General features: G+C 44.5%; 2 protein-coding genes across 38 annotated transcripts in view; one reads left to right on the top strand and one right to left on the bottom strand.

The window, feature by feature from the left end:
* Positions 1-18,846, bottom strand: part of ZNF146 (zinc finger protein 146) — a 30,087-nt gene extending 11,241 nt beyond the window's left edge. The window contains exons 1-4 of one of the 34 annotated variants that reach the window (XR_012427487.1): positions 18,668-18,846; positions 14,588-14,661; positions 4,143-4,212; positions 3,125-3,227 (exon numbers count right to left, since the gene is read on the bottom strand). The gene's annotated coding sequence lies outside the window, so the exon portion shown is untranslated. Of the gene's footprint in view, positions 1-3,124; positions 3,228-3,663; positions 3,683-4,142; positions 4,216-14,587; positions 14,662-18,394; positions 18,487-18,667 lie in introns of those variants that run through there. The other 33 variants (XR_012427481.1, XR_012427482.1, XR_012427486.1 and 30 more) reach the window with 33 other exon arrangements.
* The window catches only part of ZNF565 (zinc finger protein 565), a 40,405-nt gene continuing 34,047 nt past the window's right edge, over positions 18,507-24,864 (top strand). For 2 of the 4 annotated variants that reach the window (XM_065535435.1, XM_045379691.2), the window contains exon 1: positions 18,507-18,703. The gene's annotated coding sequence lies outside the window, so the exon portion shown is untranslated. Of the gene's footprint in view, positions 18,704-18,903; positions 18,970-24,864 lie in introns of those variants that run through there. The other 2 variants (XM_045379692.2, XM_045379690.2) reach the window with 1 other exon arrangement.

Below are 24,864 nucleotides of genomic sequence, written 5' to 3'. Positions count from 1 at the left end.
TGCCATTACTCTTCTAAGAAAGAGTCCTTGGCCGGGCGCGGTGGCTCAAGCCTGTAATCCCAGCACTTTGGGAGGCCGAAACGGGCGGATCATGAGGTCAGGAGACCGAGACCACCCTGGCTAACACGGTGAAATTCCATCTCTACTAAAAAATACAAAAAAAAACTAGCTGGGCGTGGTGGCGGGCGCCTGTAGTCCCAGCTACTCAGGAGGCTGAGGCAGGAGAATGGCGTGAACCCGGGAGGCGGAGCTTGCAGCGAGCCGAGATCACGCCACTGCACTCCAGCCTGGGCGACAGCACGAGACTCCGTCTCAAAAAAAAAAAAAAAAAAAAAGAAAGAGTCCTTTCTTATCTATTTATTTTTAAAAACAGAGATAGGTTCTTGCTTTGTCGCCCATGTGGGAATGCAGTGATTCAACCATAGCTCACTGCAGCCTTGCACCTCTGGGCTCAAGCGATCCTCCTGCCTCAGCCTTCATGTAGCTGGGACTACAGGTGTGTGCCACCACACCGGGCTAATTAAAATTTTTTCTGCAGCAACAGGGACTTGCTATGTTGCCCAGGCTGGTCTCATGCAATCCTCCAACTTTGGCCTCCCCAAGTGCTGGGAATACAGGCATGAACCACTAAGTATGGACAAGAAGAGCCCTTATGTATGGTGCTCTCCACAACCATAGGACAGCTTCAAGGGCCTCATCACAGCTCCTTGCATGCAATCATGGAATCCAGGAATGTTACACTGGTTGAAGGAAATTTGATGGACCCACTGACATCCCTGAATGGTAGGGAACGTAGGGCTTAGCAAGGAAAGACACACCACCCTCGAATAAAGCAGCCTGTTAGTATAGCAGGACAGAGGAAGGCACGATTTTCTTTAAAAAAACAAACAAACAAAAAACACAAATTTTAAAGTTCAAGAGGGCACAATTTTCTATCTCCCTAAATTCCTGACTTCTGTATCCAACTGGCTACTTGAATACTCATTTATATGATCAATAGACATGTCACAAGCAACAAGTCCAAAAGAAAACTCCTGATCTTTCTCAAAAATTTCTACAGACTTCCTATTTCACTAAGTGATAATCCATTTTCTTCCAGTTTTTCAAATCAAAACCTCGGACTCTTTTTTCTCATATCCCACATACAATCTGTAAGCTATTCCTTTAAACTATTTTAAAAACCAGACAGATCAGGCGTGGTGGCTCACGCCTGTAATCCCAGCACTGTGGGAGGCTGAGGCAGGTGGATCACAAGGTCAGGAGAGAGAGAGACCATCCTGGCCAACATGGTGAAACCTCATCTCTACTAAAAACACAGAAATTAGCCAGGCATGGTTGCTTGCACCTGTAGTCCCAGCTACTTAGGAGGCTGAGGCAGGAGAATCGCTTGAACCTGGGAGGTGGGGTTGCAGTGAGCTGAGATCATGCCATTGTACTCCAGCTTGGGCAACAGAGGGTGACTCAGTCACAAAAACAAAAACAAAAACAGAAAAAAAATCTGACTACCTGTCACTAAACCACCATCACTTTCTCACTCAGATTTTTGAGACAAGATTTCTTCACCTAGAAATTTTTGAGACAAATCAGGACTTTTCTTTTGGACTTGTTACTTATGACATGTCTGTTGATCATATAAATGAGTATTCAAGTAGCCAGTTGGATACAAAAGTCAGAAATTTAGGGAGATAGAAAATTGTGCCCTCTTGAACTTTAAAATTTGTGTTTTTTCAAAAAAAAAAGAAAAGAAAAAGGCCTCCAATTAACCTTATAGCCTTGGCCCCCTACATAGTTTATTTTCTATATAACAGACCTGATTATTCCTTTCAAAATGTAATTCTGATCTCATCATTCCTCTGCTGAAAGCCCTCTGATACGCCGGGAGCAGTGACTCACGCCTGGAATCCCATTACTTTGGGAGGCCAAGGCAGGTGGATCACTTGAGGCCAGGAGTTCGAGACCAGCCTTGGCCAACACAGTGAAACCCTGTCTCTACTAAAAATATAAAAATTAGCCAGGCGTGGTGGCAGGCGCCTGTAATCCCAGCTACTCGGGAGGCTGAGGCGGGAGAATCGCTTGAACCTGGAAGATAGAGGTTACAGTGAGCCAAGATCGCGGCACTATACTCCAGCCTGGGTGATAGAGCAAAACTCAGACTCAAAGAAAGGAAAAGGAAAGGGAAAAGGAAAAGGAAAAGGAAGGAAGGAAGGAAGGAAGGAAGGAAGGAAGGAAGGTCAGCCCTCTGTTGAGTCTCCAAAATCACTCAGAATCAATGCCGAAGATGTGATTTGACCTGTTACCTAACCACTGCTACTCTTATTCCCTTTTGCTCTCTCTCTTCCAGCCCACAGCCCTGATCACTGTTCTCTAAATGGGACAGCAAGCTTCTCCTGCCTTAGGGCTTTTAACATTTTGTTCTTTCTGGCTACTGATCTTCCACCCAATACTGCACGCCCACTCTCACACTCTTCAGATCTTTTTTCGAATGGTATTCAGTGAGACCTTTCCCCACCAAGCCGATTTAAAATTACAACCCCAACTACCCCTCTCTATGCCAGTCTCCCTTACTTCTTTCCATAGCACTTATCACTATCTGATAGTATATATTTTTTAAGTATTTACTCATTGTTTGTCTCCCCCAATTACAACACAGTCCCTAGGAGGAAGAAATTTTTGACTGTTTTGATAGCTGACATTTCCCTAGCATCTGAAATAGTACCTAGTACATATCATGCAATAAATACTTGTAGGATGTGAATATATCAGGTTGGTAGAAACATAAATGGGTTTACTTCTTTTGAGAGCAATGTGCTTATCTCAGTTAAATTTATAAACATAACTTTGACCCAGCATTCCACTTAAAAGTAAATGCTATGTACTTTTGAATCTTCATATTTCTGCAAAGCAATATAAACAAGTATACATACTTGTGTCTTCAATAGCAGAAGCCTGGAAACAACCTAAATGTCCATTAGTAGGAGGCAGGTTAAGTATATTACGTGTCAGCCAGGCACGGTGGCTCACGGTGGATCACTTGGGGACAGGAGCTGGAGACCAGCCTGGCCAACATGGCAAAACCCCATCTCTACAAAAAATACAAAAATTAGCCAGGTGTGGAGGCACATACCTGTAATCCCAGCTACTTGGGAGCCTGAGGCACAAGAATCTCTTGACCCCAGGAGGCGGAGGTTGCAGTGAGCCAAGACTGGCCTGCGTGATACAGCAAAACTCTGTCTCCAAAAAAATGAATAAATAAATAACAAATTATGTGTTGACAGAGAATTCTAAGAAAAAAACTTATGTACATAATAGAATATATACCACCATTTACATGAAAAGGAAAAATTAGGGCTTATATGTATACTTATTTGCAGCACAGATATAATATACTGGCTTATTCCCAGGCTACCTCAAGAAGGATATATGTGACACTCTTAAACATGACCACAACTTTACAAAAAAACTGCAGGACTAAGAGTCGGAGCTAAGAGGAGATTTTTTTCGGGAATCTGAGACTGGAGGATCACTTCAGCCCAGGCAGCTGAGGCCGCAGTGAGCTATGATTGTGCCATACATATATGCCCCCACACATAAAAGTAGCATAGGGAAAACTGATTTCTAGGTCAACAACTTATGACAGTGGTACATGGTGGCAGAAGGAAGGGAGGCAGAGGAGTCCACGGATCTACGATGGCAGAGGTAAATGAGAAGACAACGGGAAGTGTGAGAACAGGTGTAAAATATAATTCTGAGGCATTCAGTCTCTGACAGGATGAGAGAAGGTAGTAACAAAAAGGAACTTAAATATCAGACAATATGTAAGGTCTTACAAAGTATAAAGGACAATGAGTGAGGACAGGAAACGGGACAAGGATGAAGGAGAACAGCCACCACAGTGGCAGCACAGACGAAGAAGGAAGGCTGATGTCAGAACAGCAATAGGAGGGGCGCCTGGCCCCTCTAGAATCTGGTGAAGAAGAAGAATGAAACACACAAAAATGATGACTGGAAGCGTCATTCAGGAATCTAGAAAACTCACAACAAGCAATACTCTACGTCTAGAGCCTGTAAGAAAACATCCTTCGAAGCACTTCAGAGGTATTAATGCTGACTGAAAAACTGTGGCCTGCCTGTCACTGACTCACCTGCACAGACCCTTCCCACTTCTCCACCACGCAGTTTGTCTTCTGCTTCAACAGAGGATCATAGAACCTGCTACTGGGGAAATGACAGAGCATTACAACGTTAATGCTGAGGCCAAAGTACCATCCTAGAACTCAGGTTGAGCCCTGGGGTCTCCTGGCCTTCTGAAGAATGAGGGTGCAATTTCCAAAGATGCACAGAACAAAGTAATGACCTTCTGCCTTACTGACTAAAGCACACACAATCATATGAGCAGGACTAGGGCCATTAGAATCCTAAACTTCAAAGCCATGCTCATTAAACCACTTAAAGTCTACACACATCCACAAATGGGAAAAAGCGAGAATTAACTTTCAGAATTTTACTCACACAGAGAGCTATTCACACCTCGTGTGAGTGGTTGCTGTTTTTCTCCAGCACTACACTCCCACGCAGGGTCCTGAGAGGAATTTAACTACAACCCCTATTCGTAGATGAATTCAACACTCACGTCTGACCTTAACAACATGTTCCCATCAGAACTAAAGCACATGGGCACAATGTGTAGGAAGTTGTTCTGACAGTACTCAAGAATAAAAACTCAAACATGTTCCTGGAGTCCTACTATTTACCCTCTTTGCATTATACTGAGTGAAATTCTTTTTTTCTTTCTTTTTTGAGACAAAGTTTCGCTCTTGTTGCCCAGGCTGGAGTGCAATGGTGGAATCTCAGCTCACTGCAATCTCCGCTTCCTGGGTTCAAGCAGTTCTCCTGCCTCAGTCTCCTGAGTAGCTGGGATTACAGGTGTGTACCACCACACCTGGCTAATTTTGTATTTTTAGCAGAGACAGAGTCTCACCATGTTGGCCAGGCTGGTCTCGAACTCCTGACCTTAGGTGATCCGCCCACCTCAGCCTCCCAAAGTGCTGACATTACAGGCGTAAGCCACCGTGCCATGCCCTATTTCGTTTTTGTTTTTTTTTTTTTTTTTGAGACGGAGTCTCGCTCTGTCGCCCAGGCTGGAGTGCAGTGGCCGGATCTCAGCTCACTGCAAGCTCCGCCTCCTGGGTTCACGCCATTCTCCTGCCTCAGCCTCTCGAGTAGCTGAGACTACAGGCGCCCGCCACCTCGCCCGGCTAGTTTTTGTATTTTTTTTAGTAGAGACGGGGTTTCACCGTGTTAGCCAGGATGGTCTCGATCTCCTGACCTCGTGATCCGCCCGTCTCGGCCTCCCAAAGTGCTGGGATTACAGGCTTAACCATGCCCTATTTCATATTAGAAATGTCCTGGTCCAGGTGCAGTGGCTCACACCTATAATCCCAGCACTTCAGGAGGCTGGAAGTGGGTGAATCATCTGAGTCCAGGAGTTCAAGACCAGGCTAGGCAACATAGCGAGACCCCGTCTCTACAAAAATACAAAATTAGCTGGGAGCAATGGTGTGCGCTGCGCCTATAGTCTCAGCTACTTAAGAGGCTGAGGTGGGAGGATGACTTGAGCCCAGGAGTTCAAGGTGGCCTGACAAAGTGAGACCTTGTCATAAAAAAAGAAAAGAAACATCCTAGAATATAGGTTTATCCATTAGTTCAAAAAACATTTTTAAGCCAGGTGTAGTGGTGTGCACATGCAGTACCAGCTTCTCAGGAGGCTGAGACAGGAAGATCGCTCGAGCCTAGGACTTGAGGTTGCAAATACATGATCATGCCTATGAATAGTCACTGCACTCCAACAGAAAAAAAAAATATATATATATATATACACACACACACACACACATATATATTTTTTTTTTGAGACAGATTTTTTTTGAGACAGAGACTCATTCTGTTGCCCAGGCTGGGAGTGCAGTGATGTGATCTTGGTTCACTGCAACATCTGCCTCCCGGGTTCAAGCCATTCTCCTGCCTCAGCTTCCCGAGTAGCAGGGATTACAGGCGCGTGCCACTACACCCAGCTAATTTTTGTATTTTTAGTAGAGACGGGGTTTCACCATGTTGGCCAGGTTGGTCTTGAACTCCTGACCTCAGGTGATCCGCCCACCTCAGCCTCCCAAAGTGCTGGGATTACAGGCATGAGCCACCGCGCCCAGCCAAAAAAAAATTTTTTTCTTTTTTGAGATGGAGTTTCACTCTTGTTGCCCAGACTGGAGCGCAGTGGCGCGATCTCAGCTCACCGCAACCTCCGCCTCCCAGGTTCAAGCAATTCTCCTGTCTCAGCCTCCCGAGTAGCTGGGACTACAGGCATGCGCCACTATGCCCCACTAATTCTGTATTTTCAGTAGAGACGGGGTTTCTCTGTGTTGGTAAGGCTGGTCTTGAACTCCCAACCCACCTCGGCCTCCCAAAGGGCTAGGATTACAGGTACGAGCCACCGCACGTGGCCCTCCAAAATTTTTTTAATCAATAGTAGACATTATTGGGATGACTGACCAAATTTGAATATCGACTTTGGATTAAATACTACTAATGTACCAATGTTAAACTTCCCGATTTTGATCACCGTACTGTAGTTACGAAAGAGAAGTTTTTGTTCTTGGAAAATGCATGCTAAAGTATTTATAGATAAAGGAAGCATGTCCACAACTAGTTTCAAATGGTTCAGGAAAAAAAAAAAAAATCATACACATTTGGGAGAAAGAGAGAAGGAAAAATAAAACCACCAAAATGTAAATGATTGGTGAAACTGGGTAAAGGATATATGGGACTTCTCTGTACTATTCCAACTCTTCTATAAAGTTGTAATCAAATAAAAAAGCATAATCATAAAAAATTTAAGTTTCTATCACATATATACCCCCCCATCCACTATATGTTGAAAAAGCTTGATCACCAATTCCTAATGGAGTGTGTCAGAGACATAAGGCTTAGAGCATGATTTAAACCAAAACATACATGACAGGAACCTGAGGTGAGTTGGCTGGAAGCAACTTGCAGGAGGGAGATCAAGTTTGAGATTCTGTACATTCAGAGTGCAGGTTTCTGAACACATGCAGGCAGACAGATCCATTAGGCAGTTGGATATACAGATCAGGAGCTCAGAATAGGGCTAGAACAGAAATGGGAACTTGCCAGCTGTCAGACTATCACTGCTGGTGAAGACACAGGGAGAATGTTACTGTGGGCTGGATGCAGTGGCTCATGCCAGTAATCCCAGCACTTTGGGAAGCCAAGGTGGGCAGGATCACTTGAGCTCAGAAGTTCAAGACCAGCCTAGGCAACATGGCAAGATCCCAACTCTGCAAAAAATCCAGATCCAAAAATTAGCAGGGTGTGATGTGGTAAACGTCTGTAGTCCCAGCTACTTGGGAGGCTGAAACAGGAGGATTGCTTGAGCCTGGGAGGTGGACGTTGCAGCGAGCCGTGATCACGCCACTGCCCTCCAGCCTGGGTGACAAAGCAAGACCCTGTCTCAAAACAAACAAAACAAAACAAAAAAGCCGGGCGCGGTGGCTCACGCCTGTAATCCCAGCACTTTGGGAGGCCGAGGCGGGCGGATCACAAGGTCAGGAGATCGAGACCATCCTGGCTAACACTGTGAAACCCCGTCTCTACTAAAAATGCAAAAAATTAGCCGGGCGAGGCGGCGGGCGCCTGTAGTCCCAGCTACTCAGGAGGCTGAGGCAGGAGAATGGCGTGAACCCGGGAGGCGGAGCTTGCAGTGAGCCGAGATCGCGCCACTGCACTCCAGCCTGGGCGACTAAGCGAGACTCTGTCTCAAAAAAAAACAAAACAAAACAAAACAAAAAAAAAGAATCACAAAGCAGGAGGAGGGCTTGGTGACTCATGCCTGTAATTCCAGCACTTTGAGAGGCTGAGGTGGGTAGACTGCTTGAGCCCAGGAGTTCAAGACCAGCCTGCACAACAAAGTGAGACCTTATCACTAAACAAAAATACAAAAAATTAGCCAGGTGTGGTGGTATGTACCTGTAGTCCCAGCTACTTGCAAGGTTGAGACAAAAGGACTGCTTAAGCCTGGGAGGTTGAGGTTGCAGTGAGCCGGAAAAAAAAAAAAAATTAAGAATCACAAAGCAGATGAAAACTGAAACATAACAAAATGAACTTAAGACAAAAATTTTAAGAAGCAAGCAAAGCTACAGACTGCAAAAGAAAAACAGAGGAAATGAGTAAAGAAACAGTCACCCAAAAGAAGCGAATGGACAGTAAACAGAATAGGAACGGACATCCTATTATTGTTCCATTTGATTTTTTTTTAAGGATGCAATAATGAAATTTTGAGGGATTTTTGTTTCCTCAATTAATAGATTTTCCCTGGTTGTTGCACCTGGGCTATTAGCAGTATCCTCAGTCTTTCTGCTCACACCCCCACTGACCCAGGCAGCGTGGGTAATCTACATTTATATAATCATAACCTATATCTGACCCCAAAAGCCAGTATCTTATCTAATGTAAAAACATTGAAAAGCAAATCATCATAATAAAAGTAACAGAAAAACACTGAAGGCATTTCTATTAGATTCTAAACAGACAAGGATGCCCACTGCCTCAATTATGTAATCTAATTACAAATAACTAAGTAAGGAAAACGGGGAATAATATTAATATGTAGAAATCAACAGCTTTATATATAGCAACAATGACTCCATTCATAATAGCAACATAAAACAAAATATCCAGAAATGAACTTATTAGGAAGTGTCCAAATCTGTACGAAAAAAAATTTTAAACACCCCAGACGACCCAAAAAGAAATCAGAATACATACCACGCACATAAAAAGGAATATTTAATGTCATAAAAATGTCCCTATTCCCAAGTTATATTACAAATTTAATGCAATCCCAATAAAAATAACAAAATAAGTTCTATCTTTTCCCCTTCTGGAACTAGACAAGCTAATCCTAAAGTTTACAAAGAAAAATAAACAAGCAAGAATAGCCAGGAACCACTGAAAACGACGAGCAATTAGGAGACTAACTATACCACAAAGTAAAACACAATGATAAAGCCTCAATAGTAAAAAGATAAATATTTTCCCTGGTTGTTACACCTGGGCTATAGCAGTGTCCTCAGTCTTTCTGCTCACACCCAGAAACAGACCAAATAAATGTGAGAATTTAGTATACAATCAAAGTGGCATCTTAAAAATAGTGAACATAAAGACCCTTTTTTGCACTCCAGCCTGGGCGACACAGCGAGACACCATCTCAAAACAACAAAAACAAAACCAAAGAAAACATAAATAAAAAGCTCTTTGGTGTGGTGCGGGGATGCCTCTGTGCTCACCAACCACAGGGAGCTCTTTCTAAGCATCGCTATGTTTAAAAACAAACTATTATTACTAAATTGAAACAAACAAAACCTCCTGATTCTGCAAGATTAAACAAAAAAGAAACAACCACTGTGAACAATGTCAAATGCAAATGAAAAACTTAAAAAAAAAAACCACCACTCATTTCGTATAGGGTTAACCTTTCTAATGTATAAACAGCTCCTCTAAGGAAAAGACAACCCATAGAAAAATGGTGAAAAGGATATGAATAGACAGTTCCTAGATTAATACATACGGGTCTTTAAACATATAAAAAAAATTCTCTCTCACTCATAAGAAGGGATGTAAATGAAACCTACACTGAAGTTCTGATTGTCTCTTATGCCCCTAGCTAAATATCAAATATTCAACACTACACATGGTGAGCTTGAGGGGAAAGTGCTCTCGCACATGTTCGTGGGAGTGTAAGTACTTACCCACTGGGCAGTGCCATTTGTATTAATAGCAGTCTAGTTTAGAGCTACTCCTGTGTCAGTATAAAATGGCACACATAAAAAAGTTATTCATTACTGCATTGTTAGCAACAGCAGAAGACTGGAAACAAACCAAATACTCAACAACTGGATTAACTGAATCAACTATGGTGCATCCAAACAATGACATCTTATTTATACAGCAGCTAAAAAAAAAAATTATTTTTAAAGATTATGATTCAGAAGGAACATCTTGGCTGGGTGCAGTGGCTCACACCTGTAATCCCAACACTTTGGGAAGCCAAGAGAGGAGGGCTGCTTGAGCTCAGGAGTTCGAGACCAGTCTGGGAAACATAGTGAGACCTTGTCTCTTCAGAAAGTAAAAAAGCCAGGTGTGGTGGAGTATATCTGTGGTCCCAGCTACACAGGAGGCTGAGGCAGGAGGATCACTTCAGCCCAGGAGTTGGAGGCTGCAGTATGCCACGTTCACACCACTGCACACCAGCTTAGGTGACAGAGCAAGACTATTTCAAAAAAAAAAAAAAAGGAAGGGCTGTCTCGAGGACATATTGTTATTAAGGAAAGTGAGATACAGAGAGGTGCATATGGTATGCTATCTTTTATGTAAGGAGGGGGGAAATAGGAGTGAAGAAAAATATATACTAGTGAGAAAACAAAAAAAAAAAACCCACTTGAACAAAAAACAAGAAGCAAACAAAAAAAACAAGACATGTTTATATAAGACAAAGAAGAATGTGACTGGGTGGGGAAGGGAGCAGAATAAGATATCTCTGTGAGACAGATCTTTGTTGAATCACAGAAATGAATTACTTACTTCAATAGTAATCAAATTCATTTTTTAAAAAGCAGTCCCTTGGCCCGGCAAGGTGACTTATGCCTGTAATCCCAGGTGGATCATGAGATCAGGATATCAAGACCATCTCGGCTAACACGGTGAAACCCTGTCTCTACTAAAAATACAAAAAATTAGCTGGGTGTGGTGGTGGACGCCTGTAGTCCCAGCTACTCGGGAGGCTGAGGCAGGAGAATGGTGTGAACCCGGGAGGCGGAGCTGGCAGTGAGCTGAGATCTGGCCACTGCACTCCAGGCCCGGCGACAGAGCAAGACTCCGTCTCAAAAAAAAACAAAAACAAAAACAAACAAACAAAAAACACAAATGAACCCAACTGTATGTTAACTTTGCAACATAATTCCTCAGAAAAACAATTTCAAATGACTTTAGAACAGAGTGCTTTTGACTACACACATCTTCAGTGAGATGCATTTTAAAAGGTGGGCTCGGTGGCTCATGCCTGAAATTCCAGCACTTTGGGAGGCCAAGGCGGGTAGATCACTTGAGGTCAGGAGTTGGAGACCAGCCTGGCCAACATGGTGAAACACTGTCTCTACCAAAAACACAAAAATTAGCTGGGCATGGTGGCTGGCACCTATAATCCCAGCTACTTGGGAGGCTGAGGCAGGAGAATCCACTGAACCTGGGAGGCAGATGTTGCAAGTGAGCTGAGATCACACCACTACACTCCAGCCTGAGCGAAAGAGTAAGACAACATTTCAAAAAACAAAAAAAATTAGCTGGGCGTGCTGGTGGATGCCTGTAATCCCAGCTACTAGGGAGGCTGAGGCAGGAGAATCGCTTGAACCCGGGAGGCAGAGGTTGCAGTAAGCTGAGATTGCGCCACTGCACTCTAGCCCAGGCAATACAGCGAGACTCTGTCTCAAAAAAAAAAAAAAAAAAGGTGCATTTTAAGAACAAAAATAGCTACATATATTAAAGAATTTTTGAACATGATACAGTATGTTTACAGTTACTACTATCAGCATTGTTATTGAAACCATTTTCTTTACATTGCAGGATAAAGCAAAGAAAATAAGTATTTATAACTTGTTACAAGTTTTTACTATAAAATACAACTAGGAGGCCAGGCACGGTGGCTCATGCCTGTAATCCCAGCACTTTGGGAGGCTGAGGTGGGGGGATCATCCGACACCAGGAGATCGAGACCATCCTGGCTAACACGGTGAAATCCCATCTCTACTAAAAATATAAAAAATTAGCTGAACGTGGTGGCATGTGCCTGTAGTCCCAGCTACTCGGGAGGCTGAGGCAGGAGAATCACTTGAACCCAGGGGGTGGAGGTTGCAGTGAGCTGAGATCCTGCCACTGCACTCCAGGCTGGGCGACAGAGCAAGACTCTGTCTAGAAAAAAAAATAAAAATAAACAACTAGGAGCTAAGAAATTAGGTAAAAATACTATACCATTTAAACTGAATTAGAAATACAAATATGGACTCATGATTTTTAAAAATACATTTAAAATGTATTTTTTAAATGTTCTGTCATTTAAAATGGCCTTAAAACAATGTTACCCCTGGGCAATGAGCACACCCTCCATCTTGTCTCTAACACCATTCTCCAATAAAAGGAACCAGAGCTCCTTGGAGAAGTGGCCAATTCCAAGTCTGGGAGGAAGGTTCAAGTAAGCCTGCAGTGCAGGAAAACCTTCTAAGATAAATGATGTCTGTCAAAATGAGACAAGAATGAACTGAAGGGGTGTCCACTGGCATCAAAAAGTGCAGCTGATTCTTTTTTTTTTTTGAGACAGAGTCTCGCTCTGTCACCCAGGCTGGAGTGCAGTGGCGCGATCTCGGCTCACGGCAAGCTCCGCCTCCCGGGTTCACGCCATTCTCCTGCCTCAGCCTCCCGAGTAGCTGGGACTACAGGCGACCGCCACCTTGCCCGGCTAGTTTTTTGTATTTTTTAGTAGAGACGGGGTTTCACCGTGTTCGCCAGGATGGTCTCGATCTCCTGACCTCGTGATCCGCACGTCTCGGCCTCCCAAAGTGCTGGGATTACAGGCTTGAGCCACCGCGCCCGGCCAAGTGCAGCTGATTCTAGAACACGCTAAATATACACAACTTTAGGATGACGTTTAAGAAAGAAAAAGCCGCCGGGCGCGGTGGCTCAAGCCTGTAATCCCAGCACTTTGGGAGGCTGAGACGGGCGGATCACAAGGTCAGGAGATCGAGACCATCCTGGCTAACACAGTGAAACCCCGTCTCTACTAAAAATACAAAAACTTAGCCGGGCGAGGTGGCAGGCGCCTGTAGTCCCAGCTACTCGGGAGGCTGAGGCAGGAGAATGGCGTGAACCCGGGAGGCGGAGCTTGCAGTGAGCTGAGATCCGGCCACTGCACTCCAGCCTGGGTGACAGAGTGAGACTCCGTCTCAAAAAAAAAAAAAAAAAAAAAAAAAAAAGAAAGAAAAAGCCAGGGGGAAAAAAAAAGATATAATTTGACATAACAATCAAATAAATGTAAAAGGAATAAAAAGACAAGAGAAATTAAGACTACACTTCCAGCGATCATTTTTAGTTTGTTCCTAGAAGTTTCTCTTAACGTATAGAGTACTATATTTTTATACAAAACAAACAACAACAAAAAACCCAGAAAATCATCACTTTACAAGCCCTGTAGAAAGTTACTCATCCAGCCAAGAATTATTTATTGGTTCTAAAACCATCCACTAAATGATTGATGGAGAATGAACCAAAGTAAACGTAACATTTTGGTTAAAGGGAAGTAACAATCACCAGCCATCTGGTATATCTCTCCTAATGGTATGCAATTTGAAGTACGTAAGATAACCTCTGATGTATTCTGGCCAAAAATGAATCACATTTAGAATTTAAAAAAAAAAAAAAAAATCAGAGATTTTGAATTAGAACCATGTGAAAGCAATCATAGAAATCAAAGAACAAATCTCCCAAAGGAACGGGTGGTGATGACTTTCTAAAGATAAATATAACTCAAACACAGAAATCTAACTTCCTGCCTGGGCAACACAGTAAGACCCTATCGTTATAAAAAAAAAAAAAAGTTTAACAATTAGCAGGCCGTGGTGGCACACCTGTAGTCCCAACCACTGTGGGCGTGGGGCTGAGGTGGGAAGGTCTCTTGAGCCCAGGAGGTGGATGCAGTGAGCTGTGATCGCACCAGTGCACCCAGCCTGAGCCACAGAGTGAGACCCCATCTCAAAAAACAAAAAACAAATCTAACTTCCTCATTCCAGTTAAAAAAGGAAACATCCACAGAAAATTTGAAGTAAAAAAAATAAAATATAGAAATATCAGGCCTGGCACAGTGGCTCACGCCTGTAATCCCAGGACTTTGGGGAGGCCGAGGCGGGTGGATCACGATGTCAGGAGACCCATACCATCCTGGCTAATACTGTGAAACCCCATCTCTACTAAAAATACAAAAACAAAATTAGCCAGATGTGGTGGCAGGCACCTAAAGTCCCTGCTACTCAGGAGGCCGAGGTGGGAGAATGGCATGAACCAGGGAGGCGGAGCTTGCAGTGAGCTGACATCAGGCCACGGCACTCCAGCCTGGCCAACAGAGTGAGATTCCATCAAAAAAAAAAAAAAAAAAAAAAAAAATATATATATATATATATATATATATATATAAAAACAAGAAAAGTACATCTACATATCTTATTCTTTCAGAAATTCCTACTAGACAGTACTAATGGCGGGACTATATTTTCTGAGGAAGCATTTTTTTGCAGCTAGTAATAAAAAGTACTAGTATTTAACATTAATCAAGTACTTACTGCACACTTGGGACTATTCTTAGAATTTTACATGTATTAACTTCTGGAGCTGCACAACCACCCTTTGAATCAAATATTGCTATTATCTGTATAGTATGAAATGAGCAACTGAGGCCCAAGGCTTAAGTACCTACCTGAGGTCCCCAAGGTAAAAAGTGGCAGAGGAAGGAGTTAACACAGGAAGTCTGGCTCCTTGGCCTATGTCTTCCTTTAAAAAAAAAAAAAAAAAAAATTAGCTCACGCCTGTAATCCCGGCACTTTGGGAGGGCGAGGCAGGCGGATCACATGAGTTCAGGAGTTCGAGACCAGCCTGGTCAACATGGTGAAACCCCATCTCTACTAAAAATACAAAAATTAGCCAAGCATGGCAGCACACTACACTCCAGCCTGGGTGACAGAGCAAGACTCCATCTCAAAAAAATAAAATAAAATAAAACAAAAAATAAATTTTAGTATATATATTACATTCATAGTTAGAAAACAAACATAAATGCCTATTTGCCTTTGCCCTGTCTATTCCAGTACCCCCAGCCCCAACAGATAGCCAGTTTTATTAGTTTCTTATGTATCTTTTGAATTTTTTTTTTTTTTTTTTTTTTGAGACAGAGTTTCACTCTTGTTGCCCAGGTTGGAGTGCAATGGCGCAATCTCTGTTCGCTGCAACCTCCGCTTCCTGGGTTCAAGCGATTCTCTTGCCTCAGCCTCCCGAGTAGCTGGGATTAACAGGCATGCACGAGGCCAGCTTGCTAATTTTGTATTTTTAGTAGAGATGGGGTTTCTCCATGTTGCTCAGGCTGGTCTCAAACTCCTGACCTCAGGTGATCGGCCCGCCTTGGCCTCCCAAAGTGCTGGGATTATAAATACATATTCTTATTACCCCTTTTCTTATTCCAAATGCATCGTGCATCATACTCTACATTCTGCACCTTGCTCTCAGTTAACAATACATTTGGAAGTTATTTCAGTCTCAGTATATAAAGAGCTTCCTCCTCATTCTTTTCTACAGATATGTATGATTTTGTTGTATCGATGTACACCAAACTCCCAATGATGGGCATGAACTGTTTTTTTTTTCTTTTCTTTCTTTCCTCTCTCTCTCTCCTTTCTTTCTTATGACAGGGTCGGCCGGGCGCAGTGGCTCGTGTCTGTAATCCTAGCATTTTGGGAGCCCGAGGTGGGCAGATCACTTGAGGTCAAGAGTTTGAGACTAGCCTGGTGAAACCCCTTCTCTACTAAAAATACAAAAAAACTAGCCAGGCGTGGTGGCGGGCACCTGTAATCCTAGCAACTCGGGAGGCTGAGGCAAGAGAATCGCTTGAACCCAGGAGGCGGAAGTTGCAGCCAGCACAGATTGTGCCACTGCACTCTAGCCTGGGCAACAGAGAGACTCCATCTCAAAAAAAAAAAAAAAAAAAAAAAAGACAGGGTCTGGCTGTCAACCAAGCTGGAATGCAGTCGCCAGGATCTCTGCTCACTGCAGCCTTTACCTCCTGGGCTCAAGTGATCCTCCCACCTCAGCCTCCCAAGCAGCTAGGACTACAGGAGATCTCACTATGTTGCCCACGCTGATCTCTAGCTCCTGGACTTGAGCCATCTTCCTGCCTTGGCCACCTAAACTGCTGGGATTACAGGTCTGAGCACCACGCCCGGCCTGAGGCTTTATATTTTAAAATGTGTCGGGCCCCCACCTCCCCACACCTCAACGCCTTTTTTTTTTTTTTTTTTTTGAGAGGGAGTCTCGCTCTGTCTCCCAGGCTGGAGTGCAGTGGCGCCATCTCGGCTCACTGCAAGCTCCGCCTCCCAGGTTCCCGCCATTCTCCTGTCTCAGCCTCCCCCGTACATGGGATTACATGTGCCCACCATCACGCCCGGCTAATTTTTTTTTTTTTTTTTTTTTTTTTTTTTTGAGACGGAGTCTCGCTCTGCCGCCCAGGCTGGAGTGCAGTGGCCAGATCTCAGCTCACTGCAAGCTCCGCCTCCCGGGTCCAGGCCATTCTCCTGCCTCAGCCTCCCGAGTAGTTGGGACTACAGGCGCCCGCCACCGCGCCCGGCTAGTTTTTTGTATTTTTTAGTAGAGACGGGGTTTCACCGTGTTAGCCAGGATGGTCTCGATCTCCTGACCTCGTGATCCGCCCGTCTCGGCCTCCCAAAGTGCTGGGATTACAGGCTTGAGCCACCGCGCCCGGCCAATTGCCCGGCTAATTTTTTAATATTTGTTTTAGTAGACAGGGTTTCACCGTGTTAGTCAGGATGGTCTTGATCTCCTGACCTTACGATCCGCCCACCTCGGCCTCCCAAAGTGCTGGGATTACAGGCGTGAGCCACGGCGCCTGGCCAACGCCTTTTATTTTTCAGTTACTGGCTCTTGCAGCTTGTTTATTTTTCCATAGTAAGTCTAGGATCAGTTCCCCTAGTTCCAAAAGAGAAAAGCCTGTCCATACTTTTACTAGGATCACATTATTATTATTATTATTATTATCTGAGACGGAGTCTCGCTCTTGTCCAGGCTGGAGTGCAGTGGCGAGATCTCGGCTCACTGCAACCTCCGCCTCCCGATTCAAGCGATTCTCCTGCCTCAGCCTCCGCAGTAGCTGAGATTACAGGCGCCCACCACCACACCCGGTTAATTTTTGTAGTTTTTTATTTTTATTTTTTAGTAGAGATGGGATTTCACAATGTTGGGCAGGTTGGTCTCGAACTCCTGACCTCAAGTAATCCACCCATCTCCGCCTCCCAAAGTGCTAGTATTACAGGCACCAACCACCGCGCCCGACCAAGATCGCATTTAATTTCATACATTTACTTAAGTTTGCGTACACTTCTTAATGTCACATGGTATATTTATTTGTTCACATGTCCTGCCCCTTAGTAGTATTTTAAAGTTCTTTCCCAATAGTTTTGAACCTTTCCTAAGTTTTCTTCCACAATACTTTATCTTTTTACTGCTATTGTAAATATTAGTTTTCTTCAATTATGTATTCTAATTGATATTTGTAAATCAGAAAGCTATTTATTTGTAGATATTAATTTGGTACTCAATTAATTTAATTTTTTATAATTTAAAACTATGTCAATGACGACGGCGGGCGGGGGGTGACTTCCTTAGAAAAAGCATCTTTGGAGACGTCAGTAGTTTTATCACTTCACAAAATCCATACAACCTGAGAACGCCTCGACTCACTAAGAAATTAAGACACCTAGGATTTAGTCCAGACTCATAGATAAACACAGCAACAATTAAGCTTTCTTCAAAAAATGAGGATAACTGTGCCTAACCTAAAACCTTTGACTCCCTCATCCTGGGCGCTGTTATATGGCATTGCTTCTTAAAGTGTACAATGTTATTTAACCTAGGGCTCTGCTTAACAGCCCTATTAAAACACCCCAAAGATTTAGGGATTTGAACAGTTTGAAGCAGGCGCCCCGAAACAAAAGTTCTTCTGAAACACTCGTTTAAAAAAAAAAAAGTCACGGTGATTTGCATTCCACTCCAATTAAAAATAAATGCTTTTATATAAAAACTTATATAATAACTTTTTAAATTATTCAACACTTAGCTTTTCCACCCCTTCCATTTTCAAGTAAAAAAGACGCTCCAGGAAGATGGCACCGTTATAATTATCAGCACTTTCCACAAGGGAAGTGCAGCTCAAACCTTATACCTCAATGTTGGTCTCCTACATCTCCCTCTTAGGCACAATCACACACAATCCCACACCCGGTTTCACATTCACTCAACAATCCCAAGCATCGGGTCAAACTTTGCGGACAAACTCAGGGTCACACTGGCTCAAACCCGCCTCAGAGGCCCCCACCTCCGCCCTGCACGTAGGCCAGAAGCTCTTAGACCCACTCCCTGCCCTCGCGCCGCGCCCCTAAAGATCAGGAATCCTCCCCTTTAACCTCCCCGGTCCGACCGACCCGAGACGCCCAGATCCCACCTCCTACTTTGGCGCCACGTGGACCCAGGGGCCGTACTGACCCGCGGACAAAGACCAAAATGTCCACTCGGTGCGCTACGCTTGCGCACTCCGAAGGCGAGGAAGCACTCCCAGAAGTCTCCGCGACGCGGCCCGCCTCGGTCACCGCGGCCAGGCCCAGGCTGGTACTGAATTACCTTCTATTACCAGCAACGCCGCTTCTCGGGCCTTGGACTACATTTCCCTTGAGGCTTTACTGGTCGACTCTCTGTCTCCTCCCCTCCCCCCGCGAACCTGGCTGCCTCCTTCTGTGACGATGGAGCTCTTGAGGTAAGTAGTCCTTTAGCGTTAGATGACTTCAAGCTTGCTGGAGGGGCTGGAGTGGCGACGCCCTCTCCGAAGCCTCGCGGGCGCAAAAATGTCAAAACGGGCCAGGCCCCGACTCAGAAATAAGAGAACGCCATTTTGTCTCTGGCCGATGTGGCTCTGGACTACAATTCCCAGAGCCCACAGCGGCCTGACGTTACGTCGTTCTTGACGTCGTGGCGAGCTTGTTAGCTCCGCAAGGACCCGGACGCGACCAGGGGAGGCAGAAGGTGAGGGGTCTGGGAGTCCTGGGCGGGGCCGGGGCGTGTCCGGAGCCTCGGATCTGTGCGCGCAGGCGGGAGCGGGCTGCGGATGCGCGGTTCTGAATGTGTCTTTGTGACTGTATGGCCGGGTGTGGGTGTCTGCAACTGTGCAGGTGTAACCGCCTGTCTCCAGGGTGTCTGTCTGGTGGTTTTTTTGTAACCATATGTGATAGTGAGTAGTGGGGTGCAGGGTCCTTGTGACCGGGGGTAACACTGCGTGTGTCCCCGTTGTAGATGTGGCCTGTTCGCCCTGTTCCTGGGGTGTGAGTACAGTTGTGACTGTGTGACCACTGCGGGTGTGCGGTTGTGATTCATGTCTCCAAGGTTTATGCGTGGTTTTGGTTGTCTGTGCCTGTGACTCTGCGGTGACGCCGCTTGTGGGTTCCTGTGTCCCTTGGTGTGTGTGTGGCAGGGGGATGAGTGGTGCTGTGTATGCAGGAGTGGGGTGCCACTGCTTGTGTGAGTGTGACTGTGTGTATGTCCACAGTGAAAGTTCAGTTGTGACTGGGTGCCGTAAAGTACCAGTGATGGCGTGTGTCCCCTGAGTGGGTGTGTGATTGTGACTACATGAGGAATTTGTGGGTGTTGGTGTGTGGGACTTGTGACTATATGGGAGTGACTGTGTATCACAGTGGAGAGTAGATTGTGTGACTAGGTGTGTCTTAGCGGGTATGTGATTGTGACTGCAGAGGTATTGTGACTGGAAAGATATGGAGGTGAAAGTGAGTCTGTGATTGTGTACTGTGTGTCTCAAGAGTGAATGTAGGGCCAGGTTTGGTGGCTCACATCAGCACTTTGGGAGGCCGAGGTGGGAGAATCACTTGAGCCCAGGAGTTCAAGACCAGCCTGGCCTGTACAAAAAAAAAATTAAAGGCCGGGCTTAGTGGCTCACGCTTGTAATCCCAGCACTTTGGGAGGCCGAGGTGGGTGAATCACGTGCGGTCAGGCGATCTAGACCAGCCTGGCCAACATGATAAAACCCCATCTCTACTAAAAGTACAAAAATTAGCTGAGTGTGGTGGCAGACGCCTGTAATCCCAGCTGTTCAGGGGCTGAGGTGGGAGAATCGCTTGAACCCAGGAGGCAGAGGTTGCAGTGAGCCGAGATCGCACCATCGCACTCTAGCCTGGGGGACAAGAGCAAGACTTCATCTCAAAAAAAATTAAAAATTATCTGAGTGTGGTGGCCCGCGCCTGTGGTCCCAGCTACCCAGGAAGCTGAAGTGGGAGGATCTCGAACTTGAGAGGTCAAGGCTGCAGTGAGCTGTGTTTGAGCCACTGCACTCCAGCATGGGTGACAGAGCGAGACCCTGTCTCGAAAATATAAAAGGGTGGATTTGTGGTTGTTTGTGTGACACTAACTATATGTGCAGCACAAAGTGTGCTAGTGACTCTAGTGCTTGACCCATGCAGAACCTTTGAAGTTAGGACAGATTCTGGTCCTGGACAGTAGTGACCTCAGCCTTTCTGAGTGACACTGGATTTAGGCAAATGCCTGGTCTTCTCTGACCACACTCCCCTATGTGGTAGGGAAGGGGGATGATGGTTCAAAAATGACCTGGTTGTTCATGATTCCTTTCTCTTAACCCTTCTCCAAGAAAGGTGCCAAGTTCAAGTACATCAGGTTTTATTCTATTTCCCTGAAATCCTTCTTGTTTTTCAGGACATGCTTTTCTTTCCCTCTTCTGAAACTTCAGAACCACCGCACCATCACCCTCACCCCCACCAAAGTAACCTGGTCTCCAGTATTTGCCATAGGAGTAATTTACTGGATGCCTTGGAGATGTACTGAAAGGCCTATGTCCTCTCTGCTCCCTACATACCTAATGTTCTTTTAAATTTTTTTCTTTGCTTTTCATTTTGAATTAATTTAATATTTTAAAATGTTATAAAAATAGAATTCCCATTTACTCTTGTTTTTTTCTTTCTTTTCTTTTCTTTTTTTTTTTTTTTTTTTTTTTGAGATGGAGTCCTGCTGTGTCACCCAGGCTGGAGTGCAGTGCTGTGATAGCTCACTGCAACTTCCGCCTCCCGGGCTCAAGCGATTCTTCTGCCTCAGCCTCCTGAGAAGCTGAGATTACAGGCATGTGCCGCCACACCCAGCTGACTTTTTATAATTTTAGTAGAGACGGGGTTTCACCATGTTGGCCAGGCTGGTCCGAACTCCTGGCCTCAAGTGATCCTCCTGCCTCAGCATTCCAAAGTGCTGGGATTAGAGATGTGAACCACCATGTCTGGTCTCCATTTTCCTTTTTGTAACTCCTTTGACACACCCAGCCAATTTTTTGTATTTTTAATACAGACGGGGTTTCACCATGTTGATCATTTATTTTGTAGAGTCTGTAGTGTAGAATGTTCCTCTCTTTGGGATTATCTGATATTTCCTGTTGATTAAATTCAGATTCTGCCTTTGGGGCAAGAATACTCCAAAAGCGATGTACCCTTCTGAGTGCATCATGCCAGGGACCCACAAGGTCAATTTGTTACACTATGAGTGGTATTAATTTTAACCGCTTGGTTAAGATGGTGATTGCCAGATTTCTCTGCTGCAAAGTCACTGTTTTTCCCATTATAATTGATACATGTCTCATGAAGAAATACTTTAAGCCTATGTGAATATCCCGTTTCTTATCCTACTTTCGTTATTAGTCTTATCCATCAATGACGCTTGCCTGAAAAAGTTGTTACCAGCTATTTGTCAAATTGTGGGGTTTTTTGGTTTGTTTCCATCATCCCTTCTATGTTTATCAATTAGATTTTTTTTTTTTTTTTTTTTTTTTTTTTTGAGACGGAGTCTCGCTCTGTCACCCAGGCTGGAGTGCAGTGGCGCGATCTCGGCTCACTGCAAGCTCCGCCTCCCGGGTTCACGCCATTCTCCTGCCTCAGCCTCCCGAGTAGCTGGGACTACAGGCGCCCACAACCGCGCCCGGCTAATTTTTTGTATTTTTAGTAGAGACGGGGTTTCACCGTGGTCTCGATCTCCTGACCTTGTGATCCGCCCGCCGCGGCCTCCCAAAGTGCTGGGATTACAGGCTTGAGCCACCGCGCCCAGCCAATTAGATTTTTTTTTTAATTTTTTTTTTTGTGTGTGTGTGTATGTGTGTGTGTGAGATGGAGTTTGGCTCTTGTTGCCCAGCCCGGGAATGCAGTGGCACGATCTAGGCTCACTGCAGCCTCTGCCTCCTGGGTTCAAGCGATTCTCCTGCGTCAGCCTCCCAAGTAGCTGGGATTACAGGCATGCGCCACCATGCCCGGCTAATAATTGTATTTTTAGTAGAGATGGATTTTCACTGTGTTGGACAGGCTGGTCCTGAACTCCTGATCTCAGGTGATCTGCCCACCTTGGCCTCCCAAAATGCTGGTATTACAGGCGTGAGCCACCTTACCCGGCCTTATTCATTAGAATCTTACTGTTAGAAAGATATTTTTCTTCTTCCCCATTTATTTATTTACTAAATTATTTCTGTAAGTATAGACTGGAATTTCTTCTGTAGGTTATAATTTTTTATTCTATAGGTTATATATTCATTGCTATCATTTTTTTGCTGAAATTATCACACATTTGGCCACTGGGAGCCCCTTCTAATTGATTCCTGTGTCCTTTCAATGTGGCCTCTTTATTTATTATTTTTATTATTTATTTTCTGGCACTGCAAGGTGTTCCACATTGATATGGTACTTTCCCTGCCCCAGTCCTGGAATCTACAAATTTCCCAGGGACTATTGGTTCCTTTTATTAGAAAATGATTTTTTTTAGCCAGGTGTGTTGGCAAGTACCTGTAGTCCCAGCTACTCAGGAGGTTGAGGCAGGAGGATTGGTTGAGCCAGGGAGGCAGAGGTTGCAGCAAGCCAAGATTATACCACTGCATTCCAGCCTGGGTGATGAAACAAGACCCTGTCTCAAAAAAAAAAAAAAAAAAAAAAAAGATTTTTTGAAACCAAGGTTAGATATCTTGTTGCTTCTGAGATTTCATTGCTTCCAGGTCCTCTCAGCTATGAAATATGTTTATATGTATGTATATAGAAATAATTCATGAGTTCATATAGTATCTCCAATTTCAGTGCAACACTACAGGGTTCATTCTCGACTTCTCTCCATTTCCTTTTTTTTTTTTTTTTTTGAGACAGAATTTTACTCTTGTTGCCCAGGCTGGAGTGCAATGGCGCCATCTCGGCTCACTTCAACCTCCACTTCCCGGGTTCAAGCAATTCTCCTGCCTCAGCCTCCTGAGTGGCTGGGATTACAGGTGCCCACCACCACACTCAGCTAATGTTTTTTTGTATTTGTAGTAGAGACGGGTTTTTGCCATGGTGGTCAGGCTGGTCTCAAACTCCTGACCTCAGGTGATCCTCCCGCCTCTACCTCCCAAAGTGCTGTAATTACAGGCATGGGCCACCACGCCCGGCCTCCATTTCCTTTTTTTAAAATATAATTTTAAATTTTTTTGTGGAGACAAGAGTCCCACTCTTTGCCCAGGCTGGTCTCGAGCTCCTGACCTCAAGTGATGCTCCTTCCTGGGCATCCCAAAGTTCTGGGATTATAGATGTGAACCATCATGTCTGGCCTCCATTTTCCTTTTTGTAACTCCTTTCTTCGACCTTGAAAATTGTGGCTCACATGAACCGTAATATGTTTTATTTATTTGCTCAGTCCTGTATAAAAAGTAATTTAAGAATTGCTGACCTCCACATACCATGCAGTTCTTTTTGTCTTTAGTCTTACAGTATATAGTGAAAATACAGTTTTCTGAAACTACTTTCTTCCCTAAACCCTTTGTATTCATAATATTTATGTGTAATATAGATTGTTCATGTGTTACTGTTTGTATTTTATTTTTGGGTTCCCCACACATCCTGGTTGAGTTAAATGATTTTTCAGAGTATGTGAAACAATCACATTGTTCTAAAAGTCAGAATCAGACAAAAGGATTTACTGAGTCACTCCTCCATTATTTCTTCTCTCCCATGCCATTGCCCATTGTTTTTTGTTTGTTTGTTTGTTTTTTGTTTTTTGCTTTTTTGTTTGTTTTTTTTTTTGAGACAGAGTCCTGCTCTGTCACCCAGGCTGGAGTGCAATGGCCCAATCTCGGCTCACAGCAACCTCCACCTCTCGGGTTCAAGCAATTTTCCCACCTCAGCCTCCCGAGTACCTGGGATTACAGGCATCCACCATCATGCCCGGCTAATTTTTGTGTTTTTGTGGAAATGGGGTTTCACCCCGTTGCCGCCTGCCTCGGCCTCCCAAAGTGCTGGGATTATAGGCATGAGCCACTGTACCCAGCCCCCATTCTTTCTGCCCAGTTCCCACTTACCTATTTCAGTAACCAATATTGTTACTTTTTTGGTTTTATGGTTAAATAAACGTAGGAAAGAATTTACCATTTTAGGGTGCAGTGGCTCACTCCTGTAATCTTGGCACTATGAGAGGTCGAGGTGGGAGAATTGTTTGAGCCCAGGAGTTTGAGGCCAGCCTGGGCAACATGATGAAACCTCATCTCTACAAAAAATTAAAAACTAGCCAGACGTGGTGATGCACACCTGTAGTCCCAGCTATTTGGAAGGCTGAGGTAGGAGGATCTCTTGAGTCTGGGAGGTCAAGGTTGCAATGAGCTGTGATCATGCCACTGCACTCCAGCCTGAGTGACAGAATGAGACCCTATCTCAAAAAAATAAAAATAAAAACACTGGGAAAAAGGCTTTTGGTTCGAGTTTTTACTCAGAGTGGTTGCTTTTTCAGGAAGAGATTACTAAGGTTAAGATGGAGATTCCTGTACCTGTCTAGCTCCCATAACTTGGCCAACTTCTCCCAGCCCCCCAGCCCAGGCCCTTGTGATGTGGGATCCTGGGCCCTAAAGAATGTCTG

This window comes from Macaca fascicularis, chromosome 19 (genome assembly GCF_037993035.2).
Source record: "Macaca fascicularis isolate 582-1 chromosome 19, T2T-MFA8v1.1".
Classification (NCBI taxonomy): domain Eukaryota; kingdom Metazoa; phylum Chordata; class Mammalia; order Primates; family Cercopithecidae; genus Macaca; species Macaca fascicularis.
The sequence above is the reverse complement of the archived record's forward strand: the minus strand, read 5'-3'. Positions and strand labels throughout refer to the sequence as shown.